At 44.3% G+C, this 20,636-nt stretch overlaps 1 non-coding gene across 1 annotated transcript; it reads right to left on the bottom strand.

Annotated features, from left to right (window-relative positions):
• Positions 1–826: 826 nt before the first annotated feature.
• Positions 827–899, bottom strand: TRNAK-CUU (transfer RNA lysine (anticodon CUU)). Its single transcript has one exon. It is a non-coding gene; the product is annotated as a tRNA-Lys (tRNA).
• Between the last annotated feature and the right edge of the window lie 19,737 nt (positions 900–20,636).

Here is a 20,636-nt window from a genome sequence, read left to right as displayed (position 1 = left end):
TTGGTTAAGCAACAGGTAACTCATGATCTAATAAGCAGATGCAGAAGCATCTTGAGTCACTGGAACCCCATTCAACTCATGAAGGCTATCGATAGCACCAAATATTTTGTTACACAGAATCAGCGCCATGAACTGAAATGGGTCACTCGCGGACTGTGCGAAGTCAATCAACTTTTTGTCCGATGATCCAACAAGTTCTTTCTTGTTCTTGATATACTAGTCTATAGATTGTTCTATAGAAAGAAATTTTTTATACTTGAATGCAGCAGCACTTGCTACTTGCCTTCTAAGTAACTCCTCCACCCCTTCTAGTGCTAAAGCATCAACTGAAGCATTAGATGCAAATACTACCAAAATTCGAGCCAAATCTTTCTCATGAAAATGCAATACACCTGCACGGTAGATTCTACCACAGAAGTCCATGAACACTGGTATATAAAATTCATACCCTAGATATGCACGAGCAAGAGTTAATACAAAGTCTTCATAGTCTTGAGAACTAGAGCTCAAATTCTCAAGCTTTTTGTAAAAATTCTTCTAGAACAACGACTCAATCTCAAGAGCCTTACTTGAACGAAAACCACTGGAACCAGAAACCGATGAGAATGCAACATAAAAATATAAGGAACTTGAATAAATGTTAAAAGAACCACCAAAACCCTTCGAATAAATGTTAAAAGAACCAAAATTGTAGACACACATAAACCGGAACTTTAACGCGATCGGAGGCCACAAGTTTAAAGCCGTTGTGGGCTTTTGCAATTGAATAATCAACATCATATTCTTTTCTTTTTTTTAGCTGGGTACCCATGGAAGTTGTGGCAGCTGGGCATAGCAGGATTCGAACCTATGACCATTAGGTTAAGAGCCCAATGCTCTATCATTTGAGCTATATGCCCTCGCCAAAGGCTCGATTCTTTTTTTGATATGGCCAAATTATTAGGGTTATATTCAGTCTACACAGGGGACAAGGCTTGGTGTCAAGTAGCCGTAAAACGCACGCAAATGGCCTTTTAGGCGATTTCTTAGGTCTACGCAGGGTAGCCAGCTTGGGAGTTTCAAGTAGCCATAAAACACACTCAAATGGCCTTTAGACAAAATTCCACTCTACCAATGATTCACGCATCTAGGGAAAGGGATGAGGTTCGAGGGCCCTTGCCCCTGTAGGGACAAGAGGCTTCGCACCTTACATTTGACCTCTCCTTATATTGAGAGCGATGGCGCCTTATTAGTTCTTCTTGTTCCTCTCCCGTTGGTCGAGTCACTAATGTACGTCTTGATAATGAATAGGAAATAACTACCACATGCTCATATATAAATAACTACAACCATGCCCCTCCTATTTCTCCTCTGGCGACTTCATAAAATAGAGATGTGCACCTCGGTGAGATGGCGTAATTACATATATAAAACAATCTTCTTTGACTCATTTGACTCATTCCCTCCTAATTGATAACTCGGCTTCTCAAAGATTGAAGTGAGTAAGGGTGAGCCTGCTGAACTCTCGACTAAAAGGCCACCCCAAATTCATTTATAAGGGGAGGGCGCCCAATATAATATAAGGCCGCCATTGGGAGCACTCAAAGCTCTGCCTCCTCTCCCTAGTGGTCAAGCCTACTTGTGCATCCTCTCCTTATCAGTCGAGCAACTAAAGTTCCGGAAAATGCTATAATAGGAGGGTGAGGCAACGAACGCTCGACCACCAGGAAAGGGAAATCTTGAAAAACCTCTGCACTATATATAAATAAGGGGTGAGCCTGCCATTATTCAGAAAGGGCTCTCGACTAAAGGAGAGGCCGGTAAGTCCCATTAAGGGGTTCCCGCTAAACCTCAAAGAAAATGATTCCATCCCGACTATCAGAAACGTTGTGAAATGGCATTCTTAACTCAAGAAAACATCACTTTCAAACTCTTCCTACAAATCTTTCAAATATCGTTTCTAGCGTGCTCAAATGGGCATAGAATTGGTTTTTCCAACACACAACAGTCCCTCATCCACCTCTATTCATATCATAGACCTCCAAGGGGCCCTTCTTTCTTAGTGAGCCACCCTTTAGAAGTAAATTCAGATATAAGTAAAGTCATATAGAAGGTAAGTTAGACCACCAACACTAGGAGGTTGGGAGGTCAGACACCAACATAAAGCTAGACAACAAACAAGTCAGTGGCCAGATAGATAGGCAGGATGGATAAGCGAATAAATAGATAGGTAGGATGGATAAGAGGATAAATAGATGGATCAGCAAAGGGACAAGAACTTCCAACACTAGGAGGTTGGGATGTCATGCCTGGTAGCCCTGTAGGCCCACTACAGCTAGTGGTAACCTGTGGCTCCAGTAAGTTGCCTTGCTCCCTAACCAAATGATGGGCAGGCTCTAATGTAGCAGTGAGGTTGAGAGTCATGTCTGCCCCTCAAGTCCACTAGTCCATAACAACTTGTGGTACCATTCGATTGAGGAAAGCAAAGAATCACCTTGGCTCCCTAACGTCATCTGTGAATCTGTTGGTGTCTGCTAATCCTACGCCTAATGATGGACAGCCTTAGTAGTGAGGTTTAGAGTCATGTCTGCCCCCTCAGGTCCACTCGCCGGACAATCGGGAGCCAAGGTGATTCTCTGCTGGCGTCAATCGAATGGTACCACCTGTTGTTATAGACTAGTGGACCTGAGCGGCAGACATGACTCTCAACCTCACTGCTGCATTAGAGGTTGTCCATCATTTGGTTAGGGAGCAAGGAAGCTTACTGGAGCAACAAGTTACCACTGGCTGTAGTGGGCCTACAGGGCTACCAGTCATGACCTCCCAGCCTCCTAGTGTTGGTAGTGGTTGCCCCTTTGTTGATCCATCTATTTATCCGCTTATCCATCCTGCCTATCTATTTATCCACTTATCTATCCTGATTCAAGCTCTACACACTCACTCACCTCAGAACCTGAAAAAATCCCCTCTGACTCTACTAGATCAATGTCATTTGTAGTGGACACCAACCTTTTCCTCACTATTGATGGTTCATCCCCCTTAAGAGAGAGACCTCATTGTCTACGTCACTAGTGAAGCGTTTGGTCATCCACAATGTATAAAGATTTTGACCAGAAGAGAAAAATCAAACTATGGCCAAATAGAGACCAAACCAAAGAGCACACCCATAGAAAGTCTAGGCTATCAATAGGAAAACCAATGGACAAGGTGGGCCTTCTAAGATACCATCACAGGTTAGGCGGATGTTAGGTTAGGCAGATGTTAGGGAGCTAGGGGCCTCCCTTGCCTCACTAGAATGGTACCACCCGATTGTCCGCCGAGTGGGCCTAAGGGGGCAGACATGACTCTCAACCTCACTGCTAAGGCTGTCCATCATTAGGCATAGGATTAACAGATACCAACAGATTCACAAATGACGTTAGGGAGCCAAGGTGATTCTCTGCTTGCCACAATCGAATGGTACTACCAGTTGTTATGGACTAGTGGACCTGAGGGGCAGACATGACTCTCAACCTCACTACTGCATTAGAGGTTGTCCATCATTTCGTTAGGGAGCAAGGCAGCTTACTAGAGCAATAGGTTACCACTACCTATAGTGGGCCTATAGTGCTACCAGGCATGACCTCCCAACCTCCTAGTGTTGGTAGTGGTTGTCCCTTTTCTGATCCATCTATTTATTTGCTTATCCATCTTGCCTATCTATCTGGCCACTGACTTGTTTTTTGTCTAGTTTTATTTTGGTGTCTGACCTCCCAGCCTCCTAGTTTTGGTGGTCTGACTTACCTTCTATCTGAATTTACTTCTATCTGACTTTACTTCTAAAGGGTGGGAGGTCATGCCTAGTAGCCCTGTAGGCCCACTACAGCGAGTGGTAATCTATTGCTCCAGTAAGTTGCCTTGCTCCCTAACCAAATGATGGACATCCTCTAATGCAATAGTGAGGTTGAGAGTCATGTCTGCCCCTCAAGTCCACTAGTTCATCACAACTGGTGGTACCATTCGATTGAGGCAACCAGAGAATCACCTTGGCTCCCTAACATCATTTGTGAATCTATTGGTATCCGTTAATCCTATGCCTAATGATGGACAGTGTCAGCAGTGAGGTTGAGAGTCATGTCTACCGCCTCAAGCCCACTCACCGGACAATTGGGTGGTACCATTCTGGTGAAGCAAGGCAGTCCCCTGGCTCCCTAACATCCGCCTAACATAACATCTGCCTAACCTCTGATGGTATCCTAGAGAGATGGGACACCCCATATATTGAAGTCACACACAATATATGGGCTCGTAGACCCTGTTGGACCACTCGTTCATCACCAGATGGGTGGCAACCATTTTTCCTCCAGTAAGGTTGCCTAACCAAATTAGTTAAGCTTAGGGCCAACAGAGATATGGGGCCAACAGGGGCTACCAGCCCATATATTGGGTGTGACTTCCATATATGCGGTGTCCCATCTCTCTAGGATACCATCATAGATTAGGCAGATGTTAGGTTAGGCGGATGTTAGGGAGCTAGGGGACTACCTTGCCTCACCAGAATGGTACCACCTGATTGTCCGACGAGTGGGCCTAAGGGGGCAGACATGACTCTCAACCTCACTGCTAAGGTTGTCCATCGTTAGGCGTAGGATTAACGGATACCAACAGATTCACAAATGACGTTAGGGAGCTAAGGTAATTCTCTGCTTGCCTCAATCGAATGCTACCACCAGTCGTTACGAACTAGTGGCTGAGTCTTCAGTTTAGGTCTCTTGGTTGGGTCTGCTGTCACTCATTGGTCGATTCGGTGGACCCCACGACTCTTATCTCCTAATATTGGGTGTGACTTCCATATATGGGGTGTCCCATCTCTCTAGGATACCATCACAGGTTAGGCGGATGTTAGGGAGCCAGGGGACTGCCTTGTCTCACCAGAATGGTACCACACGATTGTCCGGCTAGTGGGCCTGAGGGGGCAGACATAACACTCAACCTCACTGCTGAGGCTGTCCATCATTAGGCATAGCATTAATGGATACCAACATATTCACAGGTGACGTTAGGGAGCCAAGGTGATTCTCTGCTTGCCTCAATCGAATGGTACCACTAGTTGTTACGGACTAGTGGACCTGAGGGGCAGACATGAATCTCAACCTCACTGCTGCATTAGAGTATGTCCATCATTTGGTTAGGGAGCAAGGCATCTTACTGGAGCAACAGGTTACCACTGGCTATAGTGGGCCTACAGGGCTACTAGGCATGACCTCCTCGCCTCCTAGTGTTGGTAGTGGCTGTCTCTTTGCTGATCCATCTATTTATCCGCTTATCCATCTTGCCTATCTATTTATCTGCTTATCCATCCTGCCTATCTATCTAGCCACTGACTTGTTTGTTGTCTATATTTATGTTGCTGTCTGACCTCCCAGCCTCCTAGTGTTCGTGGTTTGACTTACATTCTATCTGACTTTACTTCTATCTGACTTTACTTCTAAAGGGTGGCTCGCCACCTTATATACTTTTTTGACGTACACCTTTCAAAAGGGCTTCAACACCCCTATGCCTTGTCCTAGAATCACTAAGACACTGAGTCGATGTGGCGGTATCATTAATGAGGGGACTCTCCCTTAGCTCATCGTGAATACAGTGGGCTAAGTGCCTGGGTTAGCCAAACAAAGCTTTCTGCCTTCGCTGAGCTAGGATGGATATCCGTGAAAAAGTGCCTGAGCTTGTTTGTCTATAGAGGATGGATATCCATGAAAGAGGATGGATTCCTCCACCCTACGCTCTAGATGAGGATGTAAGGAGACCCTACCTGAGCTTGGTAAGTTAGACCACCAACACTAGGAGGCTAGGAGGTCAGACACCAACATAAAGCTAGACAAGAAACAAGTCAATGGCCAGATAGATAGGCAAGATGGATAAGAAGATAAATAGATAGGCAGGATGGATAAGTGGATAAATAGATGGATCAACAAAGGGACATTGACCTTCCTTGCTTGGCTAAGGCACAAAGCCCTATGGAAGTCACACCCAATATAGGTCTTTCATAGATATCCATCCTCAACAAACAAACAAGCTCAAGCAGGGTCTCCTTACATTCTCAACTAGAGCGTAGGGCCCCTCACGAACCGTATGTGGGACGAGTTTTTGCCTCCTATGGCTCTTCCCATTGGGCAAGTAAATTAAAGTAATGTAAGGTAAGGATGTGTAAGTAGGCTCGACCACCGGGAGAGGATGCCTAAGCATGACTCGACCCACGGGAGAGGAATTTCTTACTCAACCATCGCCCCCCACCCAATAAGCATCAAGGAACACACGCTCTCAATATAAGGAGAGGGTGCGTAAGCATGGATCGATGAACTCCATCGATTTCTCACTTGCTCGACAAAAGGAGAGCAACGTCCCACCCTTTCTTTATTCCCCTTTCCCTTTGGTTGAGCGACTATGTTCCTCTCGATGGTGGCCCTCTCCCTTATGGTCGAGTGATAAATCGATGGCGGCCTTAACAGTCGAGCCCCTGCCGGTCCTCTCCTTACGAGTCGAGCCTGCTGTAGCATCCTTATGGTTGAGCAATAAATACCTCTCCCTAGTAGTCAAGCAATAAATACCTCAAAGAGCGTGTTCTTTCTAAGGTGTTGTGTCCTCTCCTTATCATATACTTATCGCACAACCTAGGGCAGTTGTTAGTGGCTGAGTTAGCATGGTACAACACTAAGACAAATAGCTCCAGAAAATTCTTTCAACCCATCCCCTAGGGCCCCTAAGGGTGTGGTGGATGGGTTGGGATATGACCATTAGAAGGTCCGTCTAGGAGGAGTCAATCTAGGACCAAGTAGATCTACAATATCGTATAGTAGCAGGTAGAGATGCTAATATCGTATATTAACAATTAGATATATGACATCGTATAGTAGTAGGTCATAGTAGGTAGTGCAAAACTTCTCCATGGAAACATCGTATAGTAACAAGGTTGTAGGTAGTAGGTCTGGTGGTTGTATCCGTCCTTTTCATTGATATCCATCCTCAAGAAAAACAAGCTCAGGCACTGTTCTCCCAGCCCTTGCAGGGATGGGTGTACCTCCTTTACATAATTAGTACCTAAACTTGACACTGACCTTCCTCGCTCGGCTAAGGCACAAAGCCCTATGGAAGTCACACCCAATATAAGTCTTTCATAGATGTCCATCCTCAAGAAACAAACAAGCTCAAGCGAGGTCTCCTTACATCCTCAACTAGAGCGTAGGGTGGAGGAATCCATCCTCTTTCATAGATATCCATCCTCAACAAAAAAACAAGCTCAGGCATGGTCTCCTTACATCCTTAACTAGAGCGTAGGGTGGAGGAATCCATCCTCTACAGAAAAACAAGCTTAGGCACTTTTTTATGGATATCCATCCTCGCTCGGCTAAGGCATAAAGCCCTGTTTGGCTAACCCTGTAACCTAGCCCATTGTATTCACGATGAGCTAAGGGAGAGTCCCCTCATTAATGATAGCCCCACATTGAATCAGTGCTTTAATGATTCCAGGAAAAGGCATAGGGGTGTTGAGGTCCTTTTGAAAGATGTGACGTACTATTCCTTGCACCCAATGGCTTACGGCTCAGTGTTGCTTCATGCTCAATATTGCCTGCACAGAGTGAGCTGCATACGAGTATGGTCAATTTCATTCCTGAGATGGCGACAAACCCAGGAACACCATGCCTTGTCAGAATCCATCCCCTTTCATAGATATCCATCCTCAACAGACAAACAAGCTCAGGCACTGTTCTCCCAGCCCATATCTCTGTTGGCCCTAAGCTTAACTAATGTGGTTAGGCAACCTTACTGGAGGAAAAAAGGTTTCCACCCATGTGGTGACGAACGAGTGGGCCAACAGGGGCTACCAGCCCATATATTGGGTGTGACTTCCATATATGGGGTGTCCCATCTCTCTAGGATACCATCATAGGTTAGGTGGATGTTAGGTTAGGCGAATGTTAGGGAGCCAGGGGACTGCCTTGGCTCACCAAAATGGTACCACCCGATTGTCCGACGGGTGGGATTGAGGGGGCAGACATGACTCTCAACCTCACTGCTGAGGCTGTCCATCATTAGGCGTAGGATTAACGCATACCAATAGATTCATAGATGACGTTAGGGAGCCAAGGTGATTCTCTGCTTGCCTCAATCGAATGGTACCACCAGTTGTTACAGACTATTGGGCCTGAGGGGCAAACATGACTCTCAACCTCATTGTTACATTAGAGGTTGTCCATCATTTGGTTAGGGAGCAAGGCAGCTTACAGGAGAAATAGGTTACCACTCGCTGTAGTAGGCCTACAGGGCTACGAGGCATGACCAACCTATTGCTCCAGTAAGCTGCCTTGCTCCCTAACCAAATGATGGACAACCTCTAATGTAGCAGTGAGGTTGAGAGTCATGTCTACCCCTCAGGTTACCACTGGCTGTAGTGGGCCTACAGGGCTACCAAGCATGACCTCCCAACCTCTTAGTGTTGGTAGTTGTTGTCCCTTTCCTGATCCATCTATTTATCCACTTATCCATCCTGCCTATATATTTATTCGCTTATCCATCCTCCCTATATATATGGCCACTGAATTGTTTGTTGTCTAGCTTTATGTTGGTGTCTGACCTCCCAGCCTCCTAGTGCTGGTGGTCTGACTTACCTTCTATCTGACTTAACTTCTATCTAACTTTACTTCTATCTGTCTTTACTTCTAAAGGGTGGCTCACCACCCTTTAGAAGTAAAGTCAGATAGAAGTAAGGTCAGATAGAAGGTAAGTTAGACCACCAACACTAGGAGGCTGGGAGGTCAGACACCAACATAAAGCTAGACAACAAACAAGTCAGTGGCCAGATAGATAGGCAGGATGGATAAGCGGATAAATAGATGGATCAGCAAAGGGACAACCACTACTAACACTAGGAGGCTAGGAGGTCATGTCTGGTAGCCTTGTAGGCCCACTACAGCCAGTGGTAACCTGCTACTCTGGTAAACTGCCTTGCTCCCTAACCAAATGATGGACAACCTCTAATGCAGCATTGAGGTTGAGAGTCATGTCTGCCCCTCACGTTACCATTGGCTGTAGTGGGCCTACAGGGCTACCAGGCATGACCTCCCAGCCTCCTAGTGTTAGTAGTGGTTGTCCCTTTTGTTGATCCTTTTTTCCTCCAGTAAGGCTACCTAACCACATTAGTTAAGCTTAGGGCCAACAGAGATATGGGCTGGGAGAATAGTGCTTGAGCTTGTTTGTCTGTAGTGCCTAAGATTTTTTGTCTGTTGAGGATGGATATCTATGAAAGAGGATGGATTCCTACAAGGCATGGTGTTCCTAGGTTTGTTGCCATCTCAGGAATGAAATTGACCATACTCGTATGCGGCTCACTCTGTGTAGGCAATATTGAGCTTGAAGCAACACTGAGCCGTAAGCTGTTGGGTGCAAAGAATAATACGTCACACCTTTCAAAAGGGCCTCAACACCCCTATGCCTTGTCCTGGAATCACTAAGGCACTAAGTCGATGTGGGGCTATCATTAATGAGGGGACTCTCACTTAGCTCATCGTGAATACAGTGGGCTAGGTGCTTGGTTTAGCCAGATAGGGCTTTGTGCCTTAGCTGAGCTAGTATGGATATCCATGAAAAGGTGCCTGAGCTTGTTTATCTGTAGACGATGGATATCCATGAAAGAGGATGGATTCCTCCACCCTACACTCTAGTTGAGGATGTAAGGAGACCCTGCTTGAGCTTGTTTGTTTGTTGAGGATGTAAGGAGACCCTGCCTGAGCTCGTTTGTCTGTTGAGGATGGATATCTATGAAAGAGGATGGATTCCTCCACAATACAATCTAGTTGAGGACGTAAGGAGACCCTGCTTGAGCTTCTTTGTTTGTTGAGGATGGATATCTATGAAAGACCTATATTGGGTGTGACTTCCAGAGGGCTTTGGGTCTGACTCAGTAAGGGTAGGATCATATACAACAAACTTGCCTTTCCCCCGGATGGACAAGCAGCTTCGCACCTTGGATTCAATTTCCCACTAGTTGAGAGTCACAAAATGCCTAGATAGAGGTCACACCTAAGTCTAGATTTGTGCACAGGCCAAGGATAAGGGCCTTCTATTTGGCTACATTATTGGTGCAAAAGAAATAAAGTCAATAAGCAAAGTAAAAGGAGTACTCTTCTTTAGGAGCTAGAAGGTAAATACTAGTGCTAACACCTTCTTTTTTTCCGGCACCATCAAAATACATAGTCCATGTGTTAGGCTCTACAACAAAGGATGGCTTAGTTTTAGGTTCCTTGCAATCTACAGAAGGCTTAAGTTAGGTGGCATCATCATGCAAGGTCTCAAGTGTTAAGGCATTACCCAACTAGTCAGTTATGGCTTGCCTCTTCAGGGACTTTAAGGTCATAAAGTGTAAATAAACCTCTTGTGTTACTTGTGACATAACATGTGTTGATGTACCTGCTGGTATGAACCATTCCCCAGTAAGGAGAAGCAAATAAAGAAGGGAAATAGTTCTCGTAGGGGTAGGTTTGGGTAGGATAGATAAATGGATATAGCAACACATAACATAGGCGGCACTGAACCAGAGGCATTAAAGCACAGACCTAACCACAGGAAGGAAAGGAATTCTAGCCCGCGGGCACATAACGAACACAACAGAGGACATATACCCACGATGATATCAATGGAATGTATTGAACCAGGAGGATGGACCATGTGAGCCGTAGCGGGTAGCAAGGAATAACACCACATAAATAACCTAGCATACAACATACAGACACTCGAGGGCCCATAAAACTAGACAAGCAAGGCAAGGCATAGACTGACCTCCTATTGTGCCTAAAGACATAAAAGCACCTTTTAGTGTATGTCATATAACATACTAAAATGGACATAAACTATACTATAGAGAAAAGCTTCGTTTGAATCAGGAAAGTATTGTGCTACAGGTTGAGAAAGAATACACTTTCTAACACAGAATTCTTGATTTCTCAAAGGGGAGGAACAAACAATTCGATATAGGAGAAGAGGTCAGCGGAAACACTTCGGGACTAGGTCAGCTCTTGATTGTTAGAGCAATCGTGATCATGAGAACATTGTGATCATTCCTCACTCCTGATAGTGCTTGCTCCTCATGATTTCTCACTCAATCACTAGCTAGCATCAGAAGCATGCAAGGATGGTTCACCTGAAGAAGAAGGGTGCGACAGCAGGCTCGACCAAAAGGGAGAGGATGCCCCCCGGAAGGGTGAGGGTGAGCCTGTCGAACTCTTGACCTATGGGAGAGGTACGAATGATCGACTAATAAGGCCGCCATCGCTCTCAACATAAGGAGAGGAACTGGAGAAGAATATTGTATACAAAGAGATATCTCATTCATACATAATGACCAGCAGTCACTTACTCATTATCTTTGTAGGCATTCATCATATACATAATTACGTCATTTGAGATATGTCATTCTACCTTCGCCGAGCAGAAATATCTGTCTGGGGTCATTGGGGTCTTACCTTATAGTCAAGGAGACACAAATTACTAATCATTATTTATCTACGTCATTCCCCCTCCCCCTAAACCCCCTTAGCCACCCTTTAGAAGTAAAGTCAGATAGAAGTAAAGTCAGATAGAAAGTAAGTCAGACCACCAACACTAGTTGGCTGGGAGGTCAGACACCAACATAAAGCTAGACAACAAACAAGTCAGTGGCCAGATAGATAGGCAGGATGGATAAGCAGATAAATAGATAGGCAGGATGGATAAGCGGATAAATAGATGGATCAGAAAAGGGACAACCACTACCAACACTAGGCACTATAGCCAGTGGTAATAGATTCACAGATGACGTTAGGGAGCCAAGGTGATTCTCTGCTTTCCTCAATCGAATGTTACCACTAGTTGTTACGGAATAGTGGAATCGATCGACGAGGAGATCGTTGTCTCAGTTGATTGATTGGGGAGTAGGTCATGAGGAATGCCACCTCGCGACATGAGCTTTCTTATCACTCTCCCCAACCCTCTATCAATCAGCTCGAAATAAGATGATTGTAATAAAGAGATTGAAAGGGGATTCAACGCCAGCCAGCACCAGCCCATTCCCTAGTGGACGGGTATCTATCCTCTAAATGCCCTATGGGAAAGAATATATTGATAAGATAGAGATAGAATAGATAGGTCATCAAGCTGGAAAGGTCAAGGTCTAATCACTTTTTAATGAAGAAATAAGGTCGGGGTCAGCTCGACCCCTCCGCCCATGCTATGCAATGCTAAGGAAGAAATACTACATGAGAAAAGGGTTTGATTCGCCTTCCTTCATCGCTGCACTGACACATAATGGGGAGTCATTTCCCTTTCATTCAGACCATAAATGATCAGTTTCTGAATGAAAAAGGGAGGCTACGGAAGGGCAAAGTCTGAGAATGAAATGGGTCTGAAGTGCGAGAATGACTCCTTGATTGATAAGGTAAGTCTGAGAATGACTCCTTGATTTCTTAAGTTACCTCACCTTGGAGCTTTAAGTCACTTCACCCAAGTCACCAAGTTAGAAGTAACCTCACCTTTATCCAATCAAAATATCCTATCCATTAAGTCACCTCACTCAAGTCATAAGTCACCTCATCTTGGAAGGTATCACCTCACCTTTGTCAAATCAATCTATCCCCCGCCAGTCGAAGTAGCCAGTAATCTCAATCTATCCCCTGCCAGGTGATCCACGTGAAGGACTAGCCGAGACCTAGGTACGCAACGTATATAATGAGGAGGTAAGGTGACTAGTACATTTACAAGTCATCGGGTAGGGTGACTGGTTCGTCGGTAAGTCATAAGGCAAGGTTACTGGTCCGACTATCCACTACGTTGTCGGCTGTCCAATCAATCTAGCCTGGACGTAGATCCACCCACCCTTGGAGTAAGGCAAGTATAACCTCACCTAACTGCCCTGCCCCAGTCACAATTAGGAGAAGAGCCCCAACTGTCTCGTTGAGGAGTAAACTAGCCCCAACTGCCCTTATTCAATGCCTAGTGGTCTTCAAGACATCTTCTGGATCCATTCTTACCTGATTATAACCTGAGAAACCATCTAGCATGGGAATTCTTTCTGATCCAACTACCTTCTGCAACATTTGATCCATCTTATGCCAAGGGTAGTGGTCTTTTCATGATGCTTTGTTTCAGTTTATGAAATCTACGCATGGCCTTATTTCTCCATTCTTATTTATGACTAGTACCAAGTTAGCCACCCAATCTGAATACCTAAAAGGAATGATGATCTTGGCATCACATAATTTATTGACTTCTTTTTGTACCAGGGGGGAGCATGGGATTCAATTGTCTTTGCTTTTGTATGAAGGTTTTGATGTCCTCCTTCAGGGGTATTTGATGCCGGAAAATGGTAGGGTCATAGGTCTTGAGATCTTCATATTTCCAGGCAAATGCATCTTCAAATTCTCTGAACAGCTGAATGTATTCCCCCTTCTCTTTTTGGGACAGAGTTTTGGACATTCTGACCTTTTTTGGGATGATGGAAGGTAAACTGGTTGGGCCATATTGTATCTGCTCAAGGGGTTAAGATTGATCCAGAAAGGGTTGAGGCAATCAATTCTATTTATTTCCCCAGACACAATAAGGCCCTCCAATATTTCTTTTGGAAGATTCACTTCCTTCAGAGGTTTCTTCCTAACTTCGCTGAGCTTACTAAGCACATGACTAAAATGCTTAAATAAAATGGGATGATAAAGCCCCAACTATCAATAATGCGGATCGTTTCCAGCTATCAATAATGCCTTGGGTGAGACTCCACTGCGGATAAGTCCCCCCAAGTTTCCAACAGACGAGAGAAGAGATGTACTTAATGCCAGATGAGAGAAAGGAGATGTCCCCCAAGTTTCTCGCCATACAAGAGAGAGTGAGGTCATCGTGAAAGAATTCAGTCGGAATTACACTTGCCCTGGGGAAACCAACCCCAGGAGAGAGGCTGGCACTGATGAAAGATGATTGATACCTGATAGCAGCTTCTCATTTGCTTACCGAAGAGATTGAATGACTAGCACTAATCTGAACAATCGAATCAACCCACCAAGCACTCACTGAATGAATAGTTTCTTCTCGATTGATTCACAATTCATCAGCTAGGACTGATGACACCTGCACACTATGCAACCATGAAATGTTCCTACTTTCGCTGACCCTTAATGCTACGGAACCATTGATTGTTTCTACCTGGACTGGGTGGGATAAGAATCAACTGGCTAGATGGCTGGCGGGCTGGCTAGACGGGGGCTGGCGGGAGTCAATATCTTGGGAGCTTGATGGGGAGCTTAGGAGCTGGCTTGTTAGTGAGCTAGATGGGGAGCTTGCGAGCTAGCCGTGGAGAAGGAAGGTGATGTAGAGCAGAGGACTAGGCTATTTAGAGAAAAATCGATTCTATGCCCATTTGACCACACTGGAAACGATATTTGGAAGATTTGTAGGAAAAGCTTGAAAGTGATGTTTTCTTGAGTTAAGAATTCCATTTCACAACGTTTCTGATAGCCGGGATGGAATCATTTGCTTTGAGGTTTAGCGGGAACCCTCTAACAGGTCCTACCGGCCTCTCCTTTAGTTGAGAGCCCTTTCTGAATAATGGTCCAATGGCCCCCTATTTTTCCAACCAAGAATTGATCCCCCTTCTCGCTCGGAAAAGGAATCGGTGATGGCGATGGTCGAGCTTCCAAATCAATGGCGGCCCCCCTCTCAAATAAGTAAGTAAGGGCAGTCGAGTGTACTGTCCTTGATGCTTATTGGGTGGTGGGCATCAGAATGAGTGAGTGACCCCTCACCATATGAATAGTGAGTGACTCCGTCCCTCACCCATATGATGAGTGAGCGTTAAAACCCCATGAAAAAGTAGGGGCGATGGCGGCCCCCCTCTCAAATAAGTAACTAAAGGCAGTCGAGTGTGCTTACGCACCCTCACCATATGAATAGTGAGTGACCCCTCACCATATGAATAGTGAGTGACTCCGTCCCTATGAAGAAGTAAGGGCCCTCACCCATATGATGAGTGAGCGTTAAAACGATGGCGGCCCCCCTCTCAAATAAGTAACTAACGGTAGTCATGCACCCTCACCATATGAAGAGTGAGTGACCCCTCAGCATATGAATACTAAGTGCCTATTAAGGGTGGGGGTTTAATATCAGCCTTGTTGAGATTGGCACCACTACCCAGAAGCCTTGTTAGATTGGCCAGAACCCCGGAATAAGCTCGCCCAGGAACATTGTAAGATCCATATAGCCTTAGGCCATGGAGCATTTGAAGATAAGGTTCTTCCATAAGCAAGTGAGTGAGTAGTCATTGGGAACGCACAATTTCAAGCCAACTTAGAGATAGAGATCTGGCAAGGAAGGAGCGGCTAGGAGACATCCAGCCGAGTTTTAGTCCTGCTTTTTTTATATGGTGGGAAGGAAGGTGGCCTATAGCTTGTTATGAATTCAGACTGATTGCTAGTAGGGAATAAATGACCTTACTTGCCCAAGTTTTCTATAGTTCCTAACTGACCTGAACTGTAGCACTTGGGCCTAATAGGTTACTAGTGAAATGGGGACTCATGTACCGAAGCATTTACCTAACGACTTCATTGATGAGGCTAAAAAGAGTCATGTCAATTTCTAAGGATTCTATATCCCTGTCGGTCGACCTATAAACAGGTTCTTTATTTTCTTAGAAAAGTATCCATCTAGCTAGGCTTACTCACTCAATCAATCCGTTCTTTAAGTCTGACTCGATTAAATTCTTTAAGGCTTTCTCAATCACCGGCTTATCAATCTCAATTGTATTCTTGCTGGGCCCCAGACATTAGGCTGAATCAATCACATTCAGCAGTCTGGTGGCATGAATAATCTCATCTGGCTGGGCTTACTCAATCGCTTCATCAATAGCTGTTGTTGCTGGATCAATCGCTGTCTCAATCCGTTCATATCATCTTCATCTGGCTTTCATTCAGTCAGAATCAATCGTTCAATCAATCTCATCTGGCATTAAGGCTTACTCATCGATCAATCCTTCTTTATGGGCGACTTATATAAGTAATTACGCTTTAGCATCGCGTATGGGATCTCCGCTCAAATCATCGATCGTAAATTGACTAGAGGGAAAGGAACCCTTGTCGGAGCTCCTGGCGATATGAAGAGAATATCTTATAACGTACCTCTCCCTATACACCTCCATATCCCTGACCACCAATACTGTACCTAGAGTAGCCAAGTCTGTACCATACCATCTGAGTGCCTATTAAGGGATCCCTGGGTACCTTATGGCTAGTACCTTATGGACACAATTGGAAGTCTTTAGTGTTAGTCCATATGGCAAGACCTTAAGGCCAGTAGTATTTACTGTATGACTTTAATTCAAAGTATAAAGTGCTTGTAACCTTACTGCTAAATACTATGGCTATGGAACCTTACTCTACAGACAAATGTAAGGCTTTCACTGTAAGGCTTTCACTCTATGGAACTTACTAAGGCTAAAGGCTACAGTCCGTATTTGCTAGTAAAACAAGGTCCTTTAACGGCAGGCTCCGACAACCAATTTTTATGTGGAAGCATTTGCCAACAACAATAAGAGTAATTTGAGAAAGAGGTCTCCTGCTTTGTTAGGGTGAAACTAGACAGGTTGAGCGCCTCCTTAATATAGCCATCCATCATATGATCTTTTTCTCTTTCGTCTTATGCTTCAACTTCTCAAATAAAGAAAGAAAGGAATGTAGTCACTTGTCCGCATCGGGCAAGGGCCAAGCAATCCAACCTCCGCCAAGGTCAAAAAGTAAAACTAGGTGGTAATCTCAGTTCACTCCTTCCCTGATCCAACCCTTGGCTATGGCGAGCCACCCTTTAGAAGTAAATTTAGATAGAAGTAAAGTCAGATAGAAGGTAAGTCAGGCCACCAACACTATGAGGTCGGGAGGTCAGACACCAACATAAAGCTAGAAAACAAACAAGTCAGTGGCCAGATAGATAGGCAGGATGGATAAGCGGATAAATAGATAGGCAGGATGGATAAGCGGATAAATATATGGATTATCAAAGGGACAACCACTACCAACACTAGGAGGCTGGGAGGTCATGCCTGGTAGCCCTGTAGGCCCACTACAGCCAGTTGTAACCTATTGCTCTTGTGGGCCTACAATGCTACCAGGCATGACCTCCCAGCCTCCTAGCGTTGGTAGTGGTTGTCCCTTTGCTGATCCATCTATTTATCCGCTTATCCATCCTGCTTATCTATTTATCTGCTTATCCATCCATCCTATCTATCTGGCCACTGAATTATTTGTTGTCTAGCTTTATGTTGGTGTCTGACTTCCGAGCCTCCTAGTGTTGTTGGTCTAGCTTACCTTCTATCTGACCTTACTTCTAAAGTGCGGCACGAAATGGAGGAAGAGATGAAGGACACCCAGTTGCCACAATGACAGAATGAAACACCTATCCGATCACTATACAGCTTTAGTTCAATGAACGAGACAGAAACATTGTTCCTACCCGTGCTTAGATATAATCGAAGGGGAATAATAGATGGGGATACTCTCTATGGGGATACACATAGAGGTACAAATAGTAAAGTCAATTTGCATAATTTCATATATAATACAGGAGCTAATGAGTGCATGCAGAGCAGCTTAATCTTGCATGCTCACCTGATTGACCGTTGATTGCTTTATATACGTGCATGCCAGGGGAGGAGGACTGGTGAAACGGGGTTGGAAAATGGCTCTAATGAGGTGTTCACTTAACTAATGAGGGTTATGAACTGATGAATGAGGTTCACCATCAATCCCAAGAGGAGTTATCTTCAATACAGTCCCATATCACTTAATACCCATTACCTAGTATAGACATTCCCATAGACCGAGTCCCTTACACTATATATAGGATTTGAGACCGATGAGGAGTGATTGATTATATTGATTAACATCGTTGGGCATGGGGCGTAGGACAAAATCTACTACTGATATTGGTGAGCCAAGAGGCGATCCCTGATTGCGATGCTGGTAGTCATGCCAGGTTCTTTGCCGCTACTCAATCCAGGTAGGTTTCGATCCACTAGATGGAGGTATTCGATCCAAGAGTCGATCTAGATGGCAATGAAAGAGTAAATGCCGGGTGTTGACGCACTCGATCACAGGAATAGCAGGGCTGGGATGCTCAACTGGGCCACTTGGCGGGTCTACTCAGCTTGGCTTGGATACTCGGATTGCATGGCTACTGCGATATTGCTTGTTTGCTACTCGACTGGACTACTCAACTTGGCTGCTCCGCTTGGTTTTTATACTTGGATACTCAGCTTTTGCATACTTGGCCCGGATACGGGTTCTAGAAAACATCCTCTCCCTTATGGTCGAGCCTGCTTACGCATCCTCATTCACGTATTTGAATATCTCAAATTGCTTCTCTTGTAGGGCCAAGCCACCTTCTCATCGGACCCATGAAATGGATTTTCTTATTAATGAAACATGCCCTTTCAGATTGTTTACCCATGATTGCCATGTGTCGCTTATAACCAAGAGTCAATGCCGGTACTTTATGCCAAGTTTAGATTCCTAGTAGGAGGTGCCGATGGTTGCGAATACCCAAAATACCCTCATTGCCCACCGCGGTCTATGCATTTCCGCCGATAGGAGAAGATCCCCAGTCAGTCAGTGAGGGGAATTACTGATAGCTCGTGCCCTAGAATGTTCTTCTACGTGACCTATTCTCAATCCCCCATGCCCTGGAGGGAGGTATTTTTGAGCCCCAATTTGATAGCTCCCATAAAACATTACCCATTTACCTTTATTATCCATTTACTTACCTTTCCCCCCTAGCAGTTGTTTAGATTAGAGCAGGCCAGATCTTATGCGACATGCTCATAGATGATATGAGAAAATGATGATAGTGAGTGCCCTCCTAAGGGAGAAGTGTGCAATTCCATAAGAATCTTTTGTTCTAGCTGGGAATTCTTACAGAGGTATAAGCGATCTTTGTACCATAACAAATCATTATGCCAGCTAAATGTATCAGACGTACTGGAATCTTGTTGTAACCTTCGAATAAGTGCCCACACTTCTTCATCATTCTTCCATTCTTCCCTTGCTTCATTTATCCAATCTGGTTGGATAATAGAAATGACACACAACAATGCTTCCACATCCTCATCCTTTCTTGAGAGTGCATCTGCCACCACATTTTGCTTCCCTTGTTTGTAGATGATTTCAAAGTCATAACCCCACATCTTTGTGACCCACTTCTATTGCTATTCAGAGGATAATCTTTGTTCTAAAAAGTATTTAAGGCTATCATGATCCGTTTTTACCTTGAAGTGTCTTCCCATTAGGTAGGGTCGTCATTTCTTAAGTGCATGGAGTATTGCCAACATTTCCTTCTCATAAATAGCTTTTCTTAAAAACTTTCCCTTGATTAGACGAATTTCAAAAGCAATGGGTCTTTCATCTTGCATTAGAACAACACCAATTCCATTTCTTGAAGCATCACATTCCACAATAAAGGTTTTTGTGAAGTCCGATGTAGCTAAGACCCGTGCTTGGCACATTGCCTCTTTAAGATGTTCAAAGGCCTTTGTTGCTTCCGGAGTCCATGAAAATGCATCTTTCTTCAATAATGTTGTTAGAGGTGCTACTATTATCCCATAATTCTTAACAAACTTGCGATAATACCCTGTCAACCCGAGAAATCCTCGCAAATGCTTTATGGATGTGGGGATTTTCCATTCCTTAATGGCTTTAATTTTGCTAGGGTCTACCTTAACTCCTTCATGAGATACAATATGACCCAGATATTCCACCTCTTGGACTCCAAAGAAACATTTGGATCTTTTTGCATATAATTGTTTCTCCTCCAATAGTTGTAGCACCCTGTCAACATGTTCAACATGATCCTTCCAAGACTTGTTGTAGATTAGTATATCATCAAAAAATACTAACACAAATTTTCTAAGGAATGGTTTGAAAATTGAATTCATCAAACCTTGAAATGTTGAAGGTGCATTGGTAAGGCCAAAAGGCATGACCAAAAATTCATAATGACCCTCATGAGTTCTAAATGCTGTTTTTGGAATATCTTCAGTCTTCATTCTGATTTGATGATATCCTGAATGAAGATCCAACTTGGTGAAGTAAATTGATCCAAGCAATTCATCCAATAATTCATCAATGACAGGAATGGGGAACTTATCTTTAATAGTGAGCTTGTTGAGCTCCCTATAATCCGGACACATGCGCCATGATCCATCCTTCTTGTGCACCAATACTACTGGAGTAGAGAAAGAACTTTGACTCTGTTGAATTATACAAGCCTCTAGAATTTCTGCAACCATACGTTCAATTTCACTCTTTTGGACATAGGGATATCTGTATGGCCTAATGTTTGGAGGAACACTTCCTGGAATCATATGAATAGCATGATCATGATCACGCATAGGTGGAAGACCTTTGGGAGTGTCAAATACCTTGGAATGATTGTCCAGGACTTTTTGGAGATCTGGAGAAATAGATGATTCCGATTTGGAAACATCTAGCGAACATAATTGTGCAATTACACCTCTTTGCTCCTTTTTTAGAACCTTTGTCATACCATTAGAGCTGATTATCTTTCCTGGTTTCCCTGCAATACCCCTTAATTAAACTTCCTTTCCTTCCATAGAAAATTTG

This window comes from Pinus tabuliformis, chromosome 2_2 (genome assembly GCF_031772625.1).
Source record: "Pinus tabuliformis cultivar Carrire ecotype Pingquan chromosome 2_2, CPIR1, whole genome shotgun sequence".
Taxonomy (NCBI): domain Eukaryota; kingdom Viridiplantae; phylum Streptophyta; class Pinopsida; order Pinales; family Pinaceae; genus Pinus; species Pinus tabuliformis.
The sequence above is the reverse complement of the archived record's forward strand: the minus strand, read 5'-3'. Positions and strand labels throughout refer to the sequence as shown.